This window comes from Leopardus geoffroyi, chromosome B1, assembly GCF_018350155.1.
Source record: "Leopardus geoffroyi isolate Oge1 chromosome B1, O.geoffroyi_Oge1_pat1.0, whole genome shotgun sequence".
Lineage (NCBI taxonomy): Eukaryota > Metazoa > Chordata > Mammalia > Carnivora > Felidae > Leopardus > Leopardus geoffroyi.
In genome coordinates, this window is record NC_059327.1 from 194,346,981 (window position 1) to 194,364,586 (window position 17,606).

At 43.8% G+C, this 17,606-nt stretch overlaps 1 protein-coding gene across 3 annotated transcripts in view; it reads right to left on the reverse strand.

Annotated features, from left to right (window-relative positions):
- C1QTNF7 (C1q and TNF related 7) overlaps nt 1-17,606 on the reverse strand; it is a 107,316-nt gene that overhangs the window by 61,190 nt on the left and 28,520 nt on the right. Inside the window, exon 1 of one of the 3 annotated variants that reach the window (XM_045474512.1) lies at nt 12,879-13,449. The exons of the other annotated variants lie outside the window; for them this stretch is intronic. The gene's annotated coding sequence lies outside the window, so the exon portion shown is untranslated. Of the gene's footprint in view, nt 1-12,878; nt 13,450-17,606 lie in introns of those variants that run through there. 3 annotated transcript variants of the gene reach the window in all.

Sequence of the window (17,606 nt, forward strand, 5' to 3'; positions counted from 1 at the left end):
CTTTCTTTCCTTTGCTCCAGCCACACTGTCTCTGAGCTGCTCCTCAACATATTCCTGCCACTGTGCATTGACGGGGTGAGTCTGCCCCCAGACAGAACAACGCAAGGTAAAATATTTGCACGCACTGTTCTTCCCACCCAGAAAACTTTCCCTCAGAGGTTTGTCCATATCTATACCTGTTTCTATATCCTCAACACCTAGGTGTCTGTATATGTGTAGGTAATGTACATCTACATGTGTTTGTGTATGTGTGTGTGTACACATGTATGTATATCTACACCTACACCTGCGTCTATTTATACCTATAACTACACCTGTATCTGTATCTGTATCTGTCATCATCTTGCTGTATCACCACTTCAGGGCTATACTCACATTTCATTTTCCCACTGAGGCCTCTCCGACCGCTCTTCTCAAAACTACAAATCCAGCCATTCCATACCCTCTTCTTTGTGTGTTCTTTTTAAAGCCCATTGCATGTATTATTCTAGAACATACTATGCTTTTGATTTATTTCGGTATCATCTATCTTCCCCCATGAAATGTAAGCTCCACGAAGGCAGGTATTCTTGTTTGTCCTTTTGTCGCTGAGCCCTGAGCATCTGGAACAGCAGCTGCTGCATATTAGGGACATGAATTTATTGATGAGACAATGAAATAAAGGCCACGAATGATGATAAACAGTATTTGATTGGGATCCATGTCTCCTCATATCTAAGTCTTCAGTTAGCTAGTTTCTGTATCAGCCCGGTCCCCCACTCCCAGCCCCCTAAAAAGTCCTGTGCACAAGAGATAAGGCCCATCAAAGGAACATCTGGTTACAGCTAGAGCTTTGGTCACACGTGCTCAAGTAGGACCCCAGGACCCTGGTGAGCGGGGCTGGGATGCAAACATCCTTCTTGCATTCTGGGAGATATCACTCTGATTGCCAGGGAAGACAGGTCCAGGGAAAACAAAGGCAACAGACAGTTTTTATTTGGCTTTTGGGTCTAGTTTTGAACAAAGCAGTCTGGCATTTGAGCTTTCTGGCTGGTAAAGTAAAATGTCACAAATAGAAATGTCCTTAATCAAATTAATTGCATTGTTTTACCATGCTTTGATGGGGTTGGTCTACCCTCAAACAGAACAAGGCAACGTAAAATAGAAGCTGTGAGGTGGACCGTTGTCAGGCTTTTCATGCACGTCCTTTTTATTTTGGTCTGTGAATTCTTTATCAAGTGAGCCTGCTATTGTTGAAATAACAATAAGTCTGGCGAGGTTGCTGAGAGCTGGAGCAGGGATGCTACAATCTACCCAACGGTCCATTTTCCAAGCAGCAGCCTTAGATTGGTCTTAGAACTTAAATCAAAGCCTGTCAGTCACTCTCGTGCTCAAAGCCCTGCCATAGCTTCCTGCATCCCTGGAGGTAAATCTCAAGGCTCTTGCGAGGTCTTAGATGGGCTCGATCCTCATTCCCTTCTGACCTCACATCCCTCCTCATGCACTTCATTCCAGCTACCTGGCATCCTCCTATGTCTGGAAGGAACCAAGCACCATCAATCATACCTTCCCTCCAACTTGTTACTCCTCAGCCCATAATGATCTTCACCCAGATGCTGGCGTGACTCATTCTGCTACCTTCCAGTCTCTGCTCAAATGTTGGCTTTCTGTGGCCCCAGCCTTTCCCGACCCACCTTTCTTTCTTTCTTCTTTCTTTCTTTCTTTCTTTCTTTCTTCCTTTCTTTCTTCCTGCAGGTTCATTTTATTTATTTATTTATTATTTATTTTTAATTTACATCCAATCCATTAGCATATAGTGCAATAATGATTTCAGGAGTAGATTCCAGTGATTCAACCCTGACACCTAACCCCCAGTGTTCATCCCAACAAGTGTCTTCCTTAATGAACCTCTCCAATTTAGCGCATTCTCCTACCTACAATGCCTCCAGCAACCCTCAGTTTGTCTCTATATTTAAGAGTCTCTTATGTCCCCCCTCCATTTTTTTTTTGCTTCTCTTCCCTTATATTCATCTGTTTTGTATCTTAAATTCTACATGAGTGAAGTCGTATGATATTTGTCTTTCTCTGACTAATTTCGCTTAGCATGGTACCTTCTACTTCCATGCACATTGTTGCAAATGGCAAGATTTCATTCTTGATCACTGAGTAATATTCCATTACATACACACACACACACACACACCACATCTTTTTTATCCATTCATCTGTCAATGGACATTTGGGCTCTTTTCCTACTTTGGCTATTGCCTGACCCACCTTTCTAAAGCAGCACATCTCTCTCTTACCCACTTCCCTCTTCATTGTTTTCACATATTTTGTTGTCTTTGTCTGTATACTCCTCAAGTGGCCTGTAAGACCTAGAGGAGAGAGTTCATTTGTTTTGATCGCAGCCCTGCCCTGAGTGTCTAGAATAGTTTCAGACACTCTGTGGATACTTAATCCTGGCTCCCTATGACTCTACCAGTCTTGTAGGTAACAAGGATTCTTAATGGACAAGCCAAAGAGACCAGTACTTACTTACAAGAGAGGAGAGAAAGAGAGAGAGAGAGAGATTGAGAAAACCAGTGTTCTAGAAATCTCAAACTCCTAGCCCTTGTTCCCATAAGAGAGTTCTTCCCTTGGGAACCTTGAAACCTGGCTAAATCTGGACCTGGTCCATCCACATCCATGCTCCTCCCCACCCCATTGCCGGCGAGGGTGGTATCGAGGGGAAGAAGAACATCTTCTCCTCTGAGAGGCCACTACCTGCATGTCTGTCTGCCAGCTGCCCTCGAGTCTGAGCATGAAACCTCCCCAAAATGACCCGTAGGATTTCAAGTAATCAAAGGAAGACAGTCTAAATCTGAAACATTTGGAAGCTGAGAACCCGATTTGCCCCAAGAAAGCTGATGCTTATTAAAATCTTCAAAGGGCAAACATGAAAATGGTCCATGTTTTAGATTATCTCCCTCTCATTTGTCATGTCTGGAACCATTTTTACAGCACTGGAATCAAAAGCTCCAAGAGTTCAGCTTTCTTCCTCCACACACCTCTTTGCTGGCAAGGTTCCAGAACATTCTCCAGGCTCATGGGTCACAGAAAGAGAATATGTGTGGTCAGAGGCCTTCTCTGACAGTCTGCACTTGAGCCAAGTTATTTTCAAAGCTGAGATGAGTTTAGAGAGGTCATTATAGTTCAGAGTTTAAAATAAAAGTTTCAGGAAGGCTCATGTGTTTCAGTTAAAATGCAAAATATATGACTGGTGTCATGGTGGCTATTTTTATATGATGTCTTTTGGAGATAAACATTTGCTATAGATTTCAATCTGTCAAGGGGGAAAGAAGTAAATATAATTTGTTTCTAGTGCTTCCCTATGACAAGAACTGGGCTGGGTACTTGCAGTACACATTTAATCAGTTTGCTGTCTTTATCTTAAGCAATGATCTTATTTCCAACATCCTAGCGAAAAACAGAGAGCATGACCTGGATCCTCTCAATGTTTCTACCATACCTAATTTATCCACATTCCCATCCATTCTCATTTGCTTCCCGCTGGTCTTTTTTTTTTTTTTTTTTTTTCATGTGTATTTATTTGTGAGAGAGAGAGAGAGAGACAGAGTGCAAGTGGGGGAGGGGCAGAGAAAGAGGGAGACGCAGAATCTGAAGCAGGCTCCAGGCTCTGAGCTGTCAGCACAGAGACCAACGTGGGGCTCGAACTCACAAACCGCGAGATCATGGCTTGGGCTGAAGTCGGACGCTTACCTGACTGAGCCACCCAGCTTCCTGCCGGTCTTAATGGACACTGGTGTGAGGCAGGACCCATGCTTATTCAAAACCAAGCCCTCCCCCTGGGGACTGTTTCAACCTACCTCTTTTCTCTCCTAGATTACCTGGCTCAGTAACCTTCTGTCATTTTCCGGTATCTTCGACTTCACCACTGGCCGACTGCTCTCAGTCTGTACAAACGTTCGTCTTTCTCACCCTGAAATAATTTGAACTTAGCTCTAACTATTTCTAACCACTCTACTTCTCTGTTCTTCCAAGGAAAGTAGATCTGGTAGGTTAAAGGCAACTTACAGGACCAATAAAGAGTGAAGAAAGCAAATCAGCTTTTTCCAAGGGTGCTTCACAAGCCACTATCTGAAGGCATTCAGGCGTGCCTGGCCATTCTGTGCTTCATAGCAGTTGGGAATAACTATTTCCAAACTATACTCATTTGAAGGGGCAGCTGTTTAGTTAGACTGCCTAGATTTCATTGGTTTTTAAAGTATTCTACCTAAGGCCAACTAGAAGTTAGATATTGGCCATTAAGGGTGAGAGGTGTGGGGATGTGTATGCACGCGTATCTGAATGGTGGGGGATAGATACAGACAGTAGAGAGTATAAATTGTTTCTCTTCCCTGCCCAGTGACTAGTTTTAAGGCTTTATGGAGAGAGTTGTTAATGTCAGATGTTGAAAGAAATGTTTCCAGGGAAACTTTTCAGGAAGACATTTCCAGTAAAAATTTGAGTCTTTGGGTACAAGCAAAACTATTTTGGAGCCAGGTGACTCACCATGGGAAAGAGGCTTTCTCTCCATCTCTGCCCAGAACTTAGCAACACTCTGGCTGCATGAGGATCATCAACTTCGGGAAAACAAGAGATTGCATCTATCATTTGAATGTTGCCATTCTCAAGATGGACCCCATTAAAGACTATGATTTGGACCATGATTTATGGTGACTGCTGCACAGAAATTCATGAACACATGTGAGCACAGCGTAGAAACAACTTGGGGAGGGATCTCAGCGAGAGGAGAGAGCATGACATTGGATGGGTGACTCTGAGGTGTCCTTATCAGTATATCTAGGCTGGTGAGGCCAGAGGATGGAAATGCAATCTCAAGGAGGGCAGGGATTTTTGCCTGTTTGGATCACTTTCGGTCCAATAAATAAGTGTACATTCAAGGAGCATGAAATGAATTTGGCTTCGTTCGGGTCAGGAAAAAGGTGGTTGAACTGGCTAAATTCAGACTTAGGTATGGAAGAGAGAATGACAGAGGAGCAGTGGCCTTTTGTTAAGAAAGCGTGGCTGCAAAAATATGGTGAGAAATTAGAGGAGAGCCCGAGAAGGTCATGCAATTCTTGCACGACAGTGTGCTACAAACGGTGCTGCAAGAGACAGGAAACACCAAAACGGGATTGAGTGCATCATTTTATTTTGAATGCCACTTCTAATGCATTAGCTCAGTGGTCTTCATATCAAATGAGTGGGATGGGAGGGACGGGTATGTTCATTAACTTTTCTGGGTAAGGACAGAGACAATAAATGGCTTGCTAAAGGTCACTTTAAATGGTCCGCTCATGTGTGAACAGGAGCCGATGACTTTGAATTGCTTTCTATCATTTTTTTTTTTTTTTAATTTTTTTTCAACGTTTTATTTATTTTTGGGACAGAGAGAGACAGAGCATGAACGGGGGAGGGGCAGAGAGAGAGGGAGACACAGAATCGGAAACAGGCTCCAGGCTCTGAGCCATCAGCCCAGAGCCGGACGCGGGACTCGAACTCACGGACCGCGAGATCGTGACCTGGCTGAAGTCGGACGCTTAACCGACTGCGCCACCCAGGCGCCCCATCATTTTTTTTTTTTTTTTTAACCTGATCGTAGTGCAGAAATGAGATTTTGGCTGATGGATAGATTTAGACTTGGCAAAGCTGTGGACATTTTTTGGTTTGTTTCATTTCCTCTTTTTAATTTTGCAATGACGACTGTGAGGTGATAAGCCTTAAATCTCCACCTTTGACTGCAAAGTTTGGAGGGACATGGAGAGATAATTAAAACGGAAAGCAACACGATTTAAGACCTGGGTCCGTGGATTAAAATGAGGAAAATGTATTGAAACAGCTGAGAGTTTCTGTGCAGGCTTTCCTTCATATCCCAACACCACAGAACAAATTGCACAAATTCTAGGAATGATGTCCCTTGATAACAAACACTGGTCACTTTTTCAGATGTCAACAAATGGCTCTGTTGACTCTGTTTTGTAACAAGTTACAAGCAGATGGCACTTTGAAGTGTATGATGCAGTTTAGAAAACACAATCACTTGGACATTTTTGTCTGGTTTGCTAAGATAATGTGATGAAACCCAAAATGAAAGAATCTTGGCGTGTTCAGATAGAACAAGGCTACACACCATTCGGTGGATTTGTCCTCATTTCTTGCAATCAAAGAGTTGATTTTTCAACTGTCAGCTCATGAAGGTTTACGCACTTGCTGAATAAAAGGTGCAAAGCAAGAGAAAACTATCATTTCTTGACGTTTTATCTTTTTTTTTTAACTTTTGAGAGACACAGAGAGAGAGACAGAACATGAGCGGGGGAGGGGCAGAGAGAGAGGGAGTCATAGAACCTGAAGCAGGCTCCAGGCTCTGAGCTGTCAGCACAGAGCCTGATGTGGCACTTGAACTCAGGAACTGTGAGATCATGACCTGAGTCAAAGTCGGACGCTTAACCAACTGAGCCACCCAGGCACCCTTAGAACTATCATTTCTTGAATGCTTATTATGTGCCAGGCTCTTTATAAGGTATATTCTTTATAAACTTATATATCTTATTAAATTCTAAAGTAATTCTGTGGGTAGTTACTATTACCCCTAGTTTAAATATAAATAAATGACGGCCTGCAGATATCCCACACCTAGTTAGGTATGAGGCAGAATGCAGACCTTGATCTGACACCCACACCCATTTCTTCCTCCTCCTCTGTGGTACTTTGGATAGAATCCTGTCCCTACCTGCCCCTTATCACTTGTTTTAAAAATACTTTTATGTTCACAATTAAGTATCAAAATAGGTGCAACTAACAAATGTTTATGTAATATAGTTCTTATTTATGTATCAAATTCCAAATTCATTGCTTTCATAAACAGGAATTTGTGGAATATTTTGACAAATACTGTAGGTTTGACTCTCGCAAAACCCACCCCAATCCGTTCCCCCCCGACTTTTTCTACATGAAAGACAGAATACACAAACAATACACAAATTTCCAGATCGTCTTGCTGTGAGGGGTGCACAAGTACATGGGAAGTCCTGGAAGAGGGTTTCCTTTTCCAATTAAAGGGGCAAAGTTTGACAAGAAGGTTTTTCCCTTCCTGCCCAGAATATGAACTCAATACCTAGCGGTACAGCAGCTGTCTTGCCACCATGAGGATGAAAACCATTTGCTAACCAACACTAGTGAAGCAGGGAGACAGAAGGAATGTGGCTTCCTGATGGCACCTTTAAATAGCCACATCGTCCTTGGATTATCTACCTTTCAGCTTCTTGTTATGTGAGAAAAATAAACCCCTTACATGTGAAAGGACCCAGATTTTCTGATGCTCACAGATAAATGCAATCCAAACTGATGCACTTGGTAACCAGAATTTTAGAAGACATTCCTATTTTCTAACTGTGTTCCATTTTTATGCTGGTTTGGTCCCAATTTGCATTTCTGAAACACTGGAAGTACAACCACCAAATTAGATAATAGATTCCCTGGAATGGTGTTCCTTTGGTTGGGCACGAACTGGAACAGAGTTGGGTCTCCTCCCTGGTTGTGGGAAAATGGCCAGCAGAGCCTGTGATCTGACTGACTGTGTTTTTTCCAGGAAGCCTGGACATCACTTCAGCCAAAGCACTCGGCATGGAGTTGGGCAGGGAGAGCGGGGTGACCAGGCTTGACATGTCACCACCATTTTGCCTTGCATGGGTGTAGAGTTGGCCTTTGGTCAGGAAAACTAGAAAGAACCTTGAGCAATCATTTTGTCTTTCTTTTCACCTTGGGAAAGGACCACACTGAAGTCATACCAGACGTGTATGATAAGCAATCTGGGTCTAATAGACCTCCAAAGAAGAGACGATTCCTCAGCCTCTTCCCTCAGAAGGCCATTCCAACATTTAAAAACGTGCAGTACATCCTTCCTTTACTTACATAGAATGTGTATCGCGTGGGATGGGAGAACACTTTATCTCTCTCCAGCAGGGCAGTAGAGTGGGGTGTGCGGCTGGGCAGTCCTGGATTAAGGTTGTCCTGCCATTTCCTAGCTGGTGCTGAACTTTCTTGTTACTTAACTGCACCAAGCTTCAGCCCCCCATCTGTAGAATAAGCAAATAGTAGCCACACTAGGGTCTTGATGAGGAGCTAATATACATAAAATGCTGAGAATGGTATCTGTCATAAAAGTGCATGTATAACAGTAGCCTCTTTCTCCTACTCTTGCCTCTGGACAGCAGCTCACCACCATTCTCTGGGTGAGATTGCTTTGGAGTCCTGAGAAGCATCCCCACAACACTCCCCATGACCGGAGAATTGCCCCACAACACTCTCCATGACCGGTTAATTAACTTGTCAATGTCCTAGTCCCTTCTTCTTCGCTCTTAGTTTTCAGTCCTTGGATTTTAACTTTGGACCTGGTTTTCCCAAAACAGTTTCTAAAAATGTGTTTGCAATTTGGAGAGATCACATTTCTATAAATTAAGCAAAAAAAAAATATCAGTGCTATATTTGAAAATCGGAAACATTGGCCTGCACGGTTTGTGTTGCCATGAACACAAGATTTTCGTTCTAAGTTGTGGACCCTTAATTGGGGTTTACACGATGGTGATAAAGGCATAATGGAGTAATGAGACAATCATCCAGATTGTTACGGCCAAGTATACTCTGGCCACAAATAGTTGGCTGATTGAAAGACAAAGACTCCTCCGGTACAAGTTATCTACACTGTGACCTTCGCTACGGAGAGACGCTGTCTCAGACCCAAGTGAGGTTTGCTGCACCATTTTAAGAAAGGAAACATTTCAGACCGTGGATTGTTTTTCAAAGCCATACACATGACTCTTGGCTAATAGAACGTTGGATCGGCCGACGTCTGGCAGCTTTGCATGTTGGCTGCACTAACATATGTACAATTTCAGACTTGCAGCCACACATGAAGTCATTGTGAAGCGGCACAAATCATCCCTAAAATCTGCCATGCGGTGGTTCTTCTCCTCTCCAACAATGTAATCCCTAGGAATTGTGATGATTTGAACTTTTTAAGAAGAATAATTAATTAATCTTCATTCACTTAAGACCTACTCATTTATCATTGATGACAAAGAACAGTTTGAAAAAAAGTGCAGAAGATGGAATGAAAGAATGAATGTAGTATAGTTTGGTTCAGAGATTTTTCTCTCCTTCTTTTCATGCAATTACTCATGTCATATGATGTTACGATGAGGAAAGGAAATGACAAAACAGATTTTCAGGCCTAAAAGAAGCTCCATGGATTTACTGCTAGTCACACTATCTCATTACTATACTTTATTTTCTCTCCATAGCATTTTCCGGTCTCTGAAGTTACATTCTGGTTTATGATTCTATTTTTGCCCCCTCTAGAGGTATGAAGGTAGAGACTTTGGCTCTCGCTTCACAGGTCTATCTAGAATAGTGCATAGCACATTGTAGGTGCTCAGTAAATATCTGGAGACTGAATGGACCAGAGCTAAGGAGAAAAGGAATACCCCTGTTGGCCGGGCTCCTATTATGCTAGGTGCCATGCGGGCTTGGTTATGTCTGTTACATAAACCTGAGAGGTAAGTGACATACTTGGAGTCTTGCAGTTAGAAAGTGATCAAGCCAGAGTTCACAACCACGGCCGTTTCCCTTCTAATTCTGACATTTGCCACCACCGGAAATTATTCCCAGCATCAGTGGTTCCTGTTCCACCACGCCCTCTGTGACCTCTTTCCGAGGCAGCTAAAGATCCTAGCACATGTTTTGAGAACATGTTTTGAGAACGTTTGGCTTGCATTTATCTGTGCTGAAGTAGTCTTCAGAGAAATCGATCTCATTGTATTTTATTCAGCACAGTAAATGCTTCAAGTCGCTGATTTCTCTGTGTTAAGTTTATTGAGCAAATTTCTCATGCTATACAGACAGCAGCTCACTTTGTTCTAAGGTGGTGATGAATTCCACGGAGCTGTACTGATTTATAATAAAAGGCCTACAAAGGAAGGAAAACTGCCCCTCTGCTGATGCAGCCAAAAGTGTTGATGACAACAAGTTCAGGTGGTCACAGGGCTTGGAAGCAGGTGACGCATGCCAGAAGTTGAAGAAAGCATCGGGATATAAACAAGACCGTAACTAACTCTGGAATAAGGTTGATTCTGAGCACAGGGTAATCCAAAAAATTTGAATGGGGAAAAGGCCCAATCTCTTGTACTTAGCACAAGTTTTCACCTTCTTCAGGTGGATATGGCAATATTCATTCTTTCCCAGATTACAAAACAGGCTGAGGAATGTGATTGTCTGACTCTGATGCACATCCAAATCCTCTGGAGAGTTACTGACCAAGGGGCCCTTAATTAATGAGGTCCGCGGGCCAGTTACCCACGAGGCCTTCACTGATATGCAGCACTGGCTTCTTCCACTAGCTCACTCTCCCCTGCAGGGGGCAGTATGGACTTGGCCTCATCAAGAGCGTGGGGTCCTGAAAAGAGTGGGAGAGGGGATTTGAAAGTGGGAGTGGGGATTTGAAAGACCGTGCTTAGCTCCTAGCTCTGGTAATTTCTCAGTGTGTGACCTAGGGGCGAGTTGTCTCGCGTCTTGAGCTTGTTTCCTGGTCTGAAATCTTCGCGGGCGGTGGTCAGTCACATGCCCCCAGGAGGCATTGTGAGGGCCTGGCAAGGAGACACCCCAAAGAACCCAACAGCACGAGGGAAGCAAGGAAAGCAGATGCTGGTTCTAAACGTGGACTTTCTCCACTACGATGCAGCCAGATCATTTACCTCCAAATCCCAACCCTGCCGGCCATCACCGCCATGGGCGAGTTACTTAGCTAGCCTTAGCCTCAGTTTCTCCTACAGAGAAACCCAAATAGCACTTTGCTTACATTAACTCTCAACCCTCCCATGAGCCCCCAAGGTTTTTACCCATATTTCATACTCAGGAAACTGAGGCACAGAGGAGTGAAGTGACCATGCAGAGGCCACTCTGGGACGTGTCCCCGGGTGCTGTGGTTGCAGAGCCGCTACTCCTAACCAGCGAGTTGCCTGCTCCAAAGACATCACGCGACACGGTGAGCAGAGGGCCAAATGCATGGCGAATGCCCAGTAAATGTTTCCCAATATGTGGATAATTTCCTTTCACATTCCAAACACGTATCCCTCCATTTTATGATCCATTGCACCCCACATGTCCAACAGCTAGTGCCCAGATTTATTTAATTATTGCCATGAAAACAAAAGCTGGCTTGGGCTCCACAGACTACAAACACATTAGTTCTAGAAGGGGAGCATCGTCTCAGCTTTTGTTTTTATTGCTTTTAGCACATCAAGCACGTAATATGTACTAAGTAAAAGTGAAAGGTTAGAGATCACCTCAGACTAAAAGTTGCTCCAGGGGGTGTCTACACAGGAAATAGGCTGTTATACATCCCTTTCCATCCGGAGCCTCCTGGCCCTCTGACATGCCTTACGCATGCACTGCCATCAAGGCACAGAGGAGTTAATTAGCATATGAGGAACAAGCGGTCTCGTCCTCACAGGACATCAAACTGTGAAGCAAAGGTATTCAAAGGGAAAGAAAGGGAGTCAGATATCCAGGAGAGTTAAGGCCAGTTGTTCTTGTGCTTAGGAGAGCTTTCCAGGGAGTAGGAGAACCAAGATGCAGATGCCAGGCTTTATTATGCAAAGTAGGAATCAAGACATATTGACAGATGCGTAGTCTGATGGGGGGACAGAGTCTGAGACCTTGGGACGCGAGTTCCCTGCAGCCGTAGGGTTCTTGATGAGAGACCCTGGAAAAGGACAAGGTCCTGGGGAAGCTGCAGGGTGTCAGAGAGCGAATGTTGATCAAAACAGAGCTATTTCCTTTACATGAGCTGTCCTCTAGCAATTACTTCCCAGTCCTTAACCACAATTTGATTTAAAAAAATCTTTAAAAGTGGGGCGCCTGGGTGGCTCAGTCGGTTAAGCGTCTGACTTCGGCTCAGGTCATGATCTCCTAATAGTGATCTCACGATCTCATGGTTCATGAGTTTGAGCCCTGCATCAGGCTTTCTGCTGTCGATGCAGAGCCCACTTTGGATCCTCTGTCCTCCTCTCTCTCTGCCCCTCCCCAGCGCTCTCTCTCTCTCTCTCAAAAATAAACATTTCAAAAAAGCTTTGAAAGAAATATGCTCTAGTACAATGTGTTATGTACGAAACTAGGCAATCCCGTCTCATAATTACTCTTAACACAAGCCCATAGTTTTACCAACACAGTTCGCGCTCGTGTATTGCAATGAACGCCTTATCCTCCCCACAGCAATGTAAAATGTCGAGCACATTTGTTTAATAAAATAAACAGTAAATAAATCAGCACCCTCAACCCAAACGACATCGAGCACAAGGTTTATACTACTACAGGGAAATCTCCACCAGACACTATTAGCTTGTATGTTTCCCTTTCCTCGAGCAAACTCCTGCGGTGTATCAGAATGAAGGAAAGCCCTTCAATTTGAATTATGTAGGCACGGATGACAGATGTAGGCACTCGATGACAATTCCGTGTTTCCGGGTGAGGATCCCGCAAGTGTCAGCCTCTTGCTCCTCTTGACTATGGATCTATAGCCACTAAGGAGAGTAACTGCCAAGTCAAAGGCTCTTTTCAGAACTAACCCTTCCCAAGCCAAGCCGATTCTGACGACTTTCGCTTTCTCTCTCCTGTTCAGCAGAAGCAACCCCCAGAGGAGACGGTTCATTGAGTAAGCCCCAGTCAGTAAACACCCCCAAACCTCATAGATGGACAGAGAGAGAACAGCTCAACACCAGCGCTAGCCAAAAGACTCATCTGTGGGAGAAGAAAAGCCTGAAGAAGTTCACTTCGATCGGGAGAGAGGGCTGTTTACTTACGTTGCTCGCAAGACCTTCCAACAGCTGGAGTCTTTGAATTCTAGTGCACGCAGATGTGGAGCTTTAACTCGAAATCCCCTTCCCTTTGGCAGCGAGGAGCCTGATAGCTCTGCGGGGCTGCAGATTGATAAGTAATTTCCTGATTGGTTTCAAAAACGTTCTCCTGGGCTTCGAGCAGTGGCTGGGAGAGAGGGAGCACGCAAGCCCCATGACGTGCAATGACGCTGTGGCCTGCACAGACCTCCTGTTTGATCGAGCTCGAAAGAAGTATCTGTCGACCTCACCAGCAAAAATAAGCCTCCTCTATCTGTTGGCTCCCTCCCTGAATCATATCTGGGAACCAGCATGTAGAATCTGGACCATATTTTGTTTCAATATTTGTGATTGCTTTCTTACCAGCCACTTCAGAGAACGTTCTCAGAGACCGTGCCCTCCAGTCCCTTCATTTCACAGTGGAAGGAAATGAAACCCAGGGTTTACAAGCCTTGACCAGGAGTGCACGGGGTATGAGTGGGAGGACTGGACCCCAAGAGCCTCCTGACTGTCACACCAGAGCTCTGTCCCCTATAGGGAGGTCGAGACAGACAAAAATTTGGCATCTGGCTCTTGATCTTTAGAAGGCGTGTCATGAATCTCAGTTCTCAGGGCTGCAAAGTGGGAGTCAGAATAATGGTTGTGTTTGTGTGGCCTCGCAGTATCGGGATCACTGAGGGAGAACTTCATCAAGGCGGAGACCAATTACACCCCACGATGGGATTTTGTCAGTAGGGCCCAATCTACGTGCTTCTCTTGTCCCTTTCTGTTCTCATAGTCCATTCAGGGTTATTTTCTGTTCTGGAAGAAGTCATCCAACAAGCCATCTGACTTGTTGGGGCAGAGAATTTCCTTGGGTCAAGGAAGAAGACAGGACACGGAGAAAACTTTTGACCTTGGAAAACCAGGTCAAGATCAGATGCAAAGGTAGAGCATGTTTGGACATTTGCCACAGAAAGGACACTGGGTCTGGAATCAGAAAATCAAGGCTTGGCTACTGCCTCTAACACTCATCAGCCAAGGGAACTTCATTGAAGCATTACAAACCACAATTTCCTCCCTGGAGACATAATCCCTGTCCTGCCGGGCTTGCCTCATTTTGCGGTGGGAAGATCAAATGCATTCTGCATGGAGGTCGTGCTTATCAACACTTGCAGGCTTTGAAATTGTGAGGAAGTATTTTCCAGCATCCCGAATAGCATTTCGCACAGAAAGCTCTGTTGATAGGATGATGCCACGTCCTCTATCCTGGGTTCTTGGACTTGTTTCCTTCTCCTTTTAAGGAGCATACTTTGCCTTTCTTTCCTTATTATGCCATCTCTTGGCGCTTGTATCCCCGGTCTGGCCACTACTGATCTTCTTTCTTTCTTAGAGTTTATGTGTCCTTCCATCTCTCATGCAACAGTAAGAATGAAAAGAAGGAGAAAACGTTTTCCTCAACCACACAGGAAACCATCTGTAGAGTTTTGACACATGTGAGGCTGCGTGCATCCTGGACACAGGATGTACTTGTACATCCAAGTATTCACGGCCAGACAGCAAATGGATCGAGACCAGCCTCACTGATGAAAATGCTCAAACCCCCAGTCCTGTTTAGTTATCCCATTCCCTTCCTTTGCCCTTTCATAAATTCATTCTGCGAATGTCATTGCAGTTAAGATTTGCACTCCGTCATCTCTAAGAGCAGTTTTTGGGCCGCCATAACGAACCGCCATAGACAGGGAGCTTAAGCAACAGAAATGAACTTTCTCATGGTTCTGGAGGCTGGAAGTCTGAGATGGGGTGTCAGCATGGTCAGGTTCTGGTGAGAGCCCTTTCCCTAGCTTGTGTACAGCTGCCTCTCACTGTATCCCCACATGATGGAGAGTGGGAGGACTCTCCCTCCCTCCCTCCCTCCCTCCATCTCTCCCTCTCTCCCTCTCTCCCTCTTCTTATAAGGCCACGGTCCATGTGGAGCAGGGCCCCACCCCTATAGCTCATTTAACCTTAATTACCTCCTAAAGACTCTTATCTGCAGATACAGTCTCATTGCCCTACATGTCAGGGCTTCAACCTACGAACTTTGAAGGGACACAGTTGAGTCCAGAGCAGACCTGGAGAAAGTGAGAACATTAAGCTAACATTACGGAGCACTCACTGGGTATAAGGCCCCACTTGTTTCTTTTCTCATTGAATCCTCGTAACAATTTTCAGAGGCTGGTAGTGACTTTTCCAAGGTCACAAATCTAGTAAGTGGCAGTGTCCACATGTAAATTGTGATGACCAGCACCATGTTCTTTTCATGACACAATCTGCCTCCATCCCCTCTTTTCTCCTGGGCTCTGAGCCACAAAGCTCTATGTTTCCTTCCTGCTAACACTGAGCTCAGCTGCCTCACGTCAGGGAGGTGTTACCCGGTGAGAAGGGGAGGGGGTGAAGGGGAACTCTGTGGTTTTCTTTAGGGACTCCCCACTGAATTTAGGCTGACAGCTGTCGGGAGTCTGCCCAGAACGTTCTTTTTCTCTTCCTGCTTTCCTCCCAGACTCCTCTGTGTTGATAAATCCTTCTCATCAGTTTGAACTCAACTGGTGTCCTTACCTCAGGGAAGCTTTCTTTGACTTGCCCTGTACCTGCTCTAGCTCTCCCTTATACTCTCCTATCTTTCCCCTTCATTATTGTTTCCTTTTTGTACACCTTTACAAATGTTACTTCATAGCTATAGTAGTTGAGGAGTTGTATATTTTTAAGATAATTGCATAATGCTTGTCTTCCTCACTGGTTTGTAGGTTTCACTGTGGGCAGGGATGTCTGGTTCACTGAAATATCTCCAACCATTAGACCACTAGTGTTAAGCCCTCTGTTATCACCAAATTCATTTTTCTCCTTGCTGTTTTGCACAAGGAAACTAGATTTGGCTCATCAAGAGTGAGGTTCTTGGAATAAGAAACAATAGCTGAGGAACGAACCTTGGGTCACACCTGCCAGCCTTCTGGTCAACCCTCGGATTCCTGTAAGGGCAGCACAGTCTGGCCCTCTGCACGGTGGGGGCTGCCTATTCACACTGCTCTAGCCTCGGTCTCTTTCAGGAAAGAGACGAAAGAGAGATCCCGATGCAACAAGGCATGAGGCGGTATAGGACTTGCCAAGCAGGAATTTGTACCAGGAAAGACATTCTCAGCAATAGAAGCCACATGTGCAAAGATATGGAAAGACAACGTGCTATGTTAGAGAATTACAAGGAAGACGGTTTTGTCAGTGTGTTGCAAGGAAATGTGATAACATTAGTGAAAGTTCCAGATAGGTATTAAGTGTTTTCATTATTATCTGTTTCTCATCTGTGTTTGGTGGGCCAATGACAGAGTCCATGTGAAATTGTTTTATAAACTGTAAAAATGTTATAAAAATTTGCTTATTAGAAATTCTTTTGGATGAAGATAGCTTGGCAGAGAGACCGAGACTCTATGCTGGGAAATGAAATTATTTATGAATTTTCTTCATTCATAAACTGAAAGATTTGACTAATTTCCTTCTTCAAATCCCCTTTTCAAAGACTAGATTATAAATTTCTAGTATTTATTAAACGTCAGTGAGCTGGGATACAGGTTTTTAACTCAGCATTATCCCTGGATCTTTCTACTCTCTCTTATATTTCAGGGACTCGACACCTGAAACTAAATTTCCTCAAAACTTTTTCGGTCAGTTTCCCTGCTTAGAAACAGCCAATGAGGGCATCACAGGGATGTCAAAGGCAGAAATGAATGAGGGGACACCCTCTGGTGGCAGTCGCAGTCAGAGTGAGGACACTCAAATGATGCAAAGTTTGTAGGAGCTTCTGAGTGAGATCCTGGAATCACATAGTCTAGTGTGGTTTTCCAGCAACCCTGCACTTCTGAGTTTCCAGAAAAACATCATGGTCTCTTCTCCAAATATTGGTTCCACAGCCTTTTTTTTTTTAATTTAGAAACAATGGCATACTCCTAGGAGGTTGCAAAAAAAAAGTTGCATAAAAACCAAATAAAACAAAAACTAGCTCCCCTCAATAATGACATCTTTTATCACTGTAATATATCAAAACTAGAAGTTGGCATAAGTACAATACTATTAAGTAGATTGTAGAACATATTTAGATTTCACTAGTTTTGCATGGGTTCATTTGTATGTTGTAAAGTTCAGTGCAATTTAATCTTATGCGTAGATTCTCTATAGTTCTTTTGATGGTTGTTTAAGGCTTTGATTTCTCATGTTCAATCCCTACCTAGAGTGATTTTTATTTTTCTGATTCCTGACTGATATGAATGCTAATCTTCTGGTGTCATTACACACTTGAAGCCTTACAGTCAGGCTTTGATTCTTACATTCCATTATGTTCCTTCATTTATTCAATTAACATATGACTCAGTGATTTTTTTTTCTGTATGCTCTTTTACCCATTGTCTTTGTCCATGGCATTGTCACAATACATTCAAATTATTGCAACATATTTTTAGCTATTTCTTGGGCTTCAGTTGCTACATTCTCAAGATCATCCTTACCATAGTGTATCCAAGAATGCAATACTAGTTTAATCATTCCTAAATAGTGGTAAAATAATTTATATGTGATAAGACAAGAAACAAAAAATAAGAGGTACAGGAATTGGATTAGAAGAAGCAAATGTATCATTATTGAAAGATACCACAGTTGCACACCCAAACAATGCATGCAAATTTTAAAAGC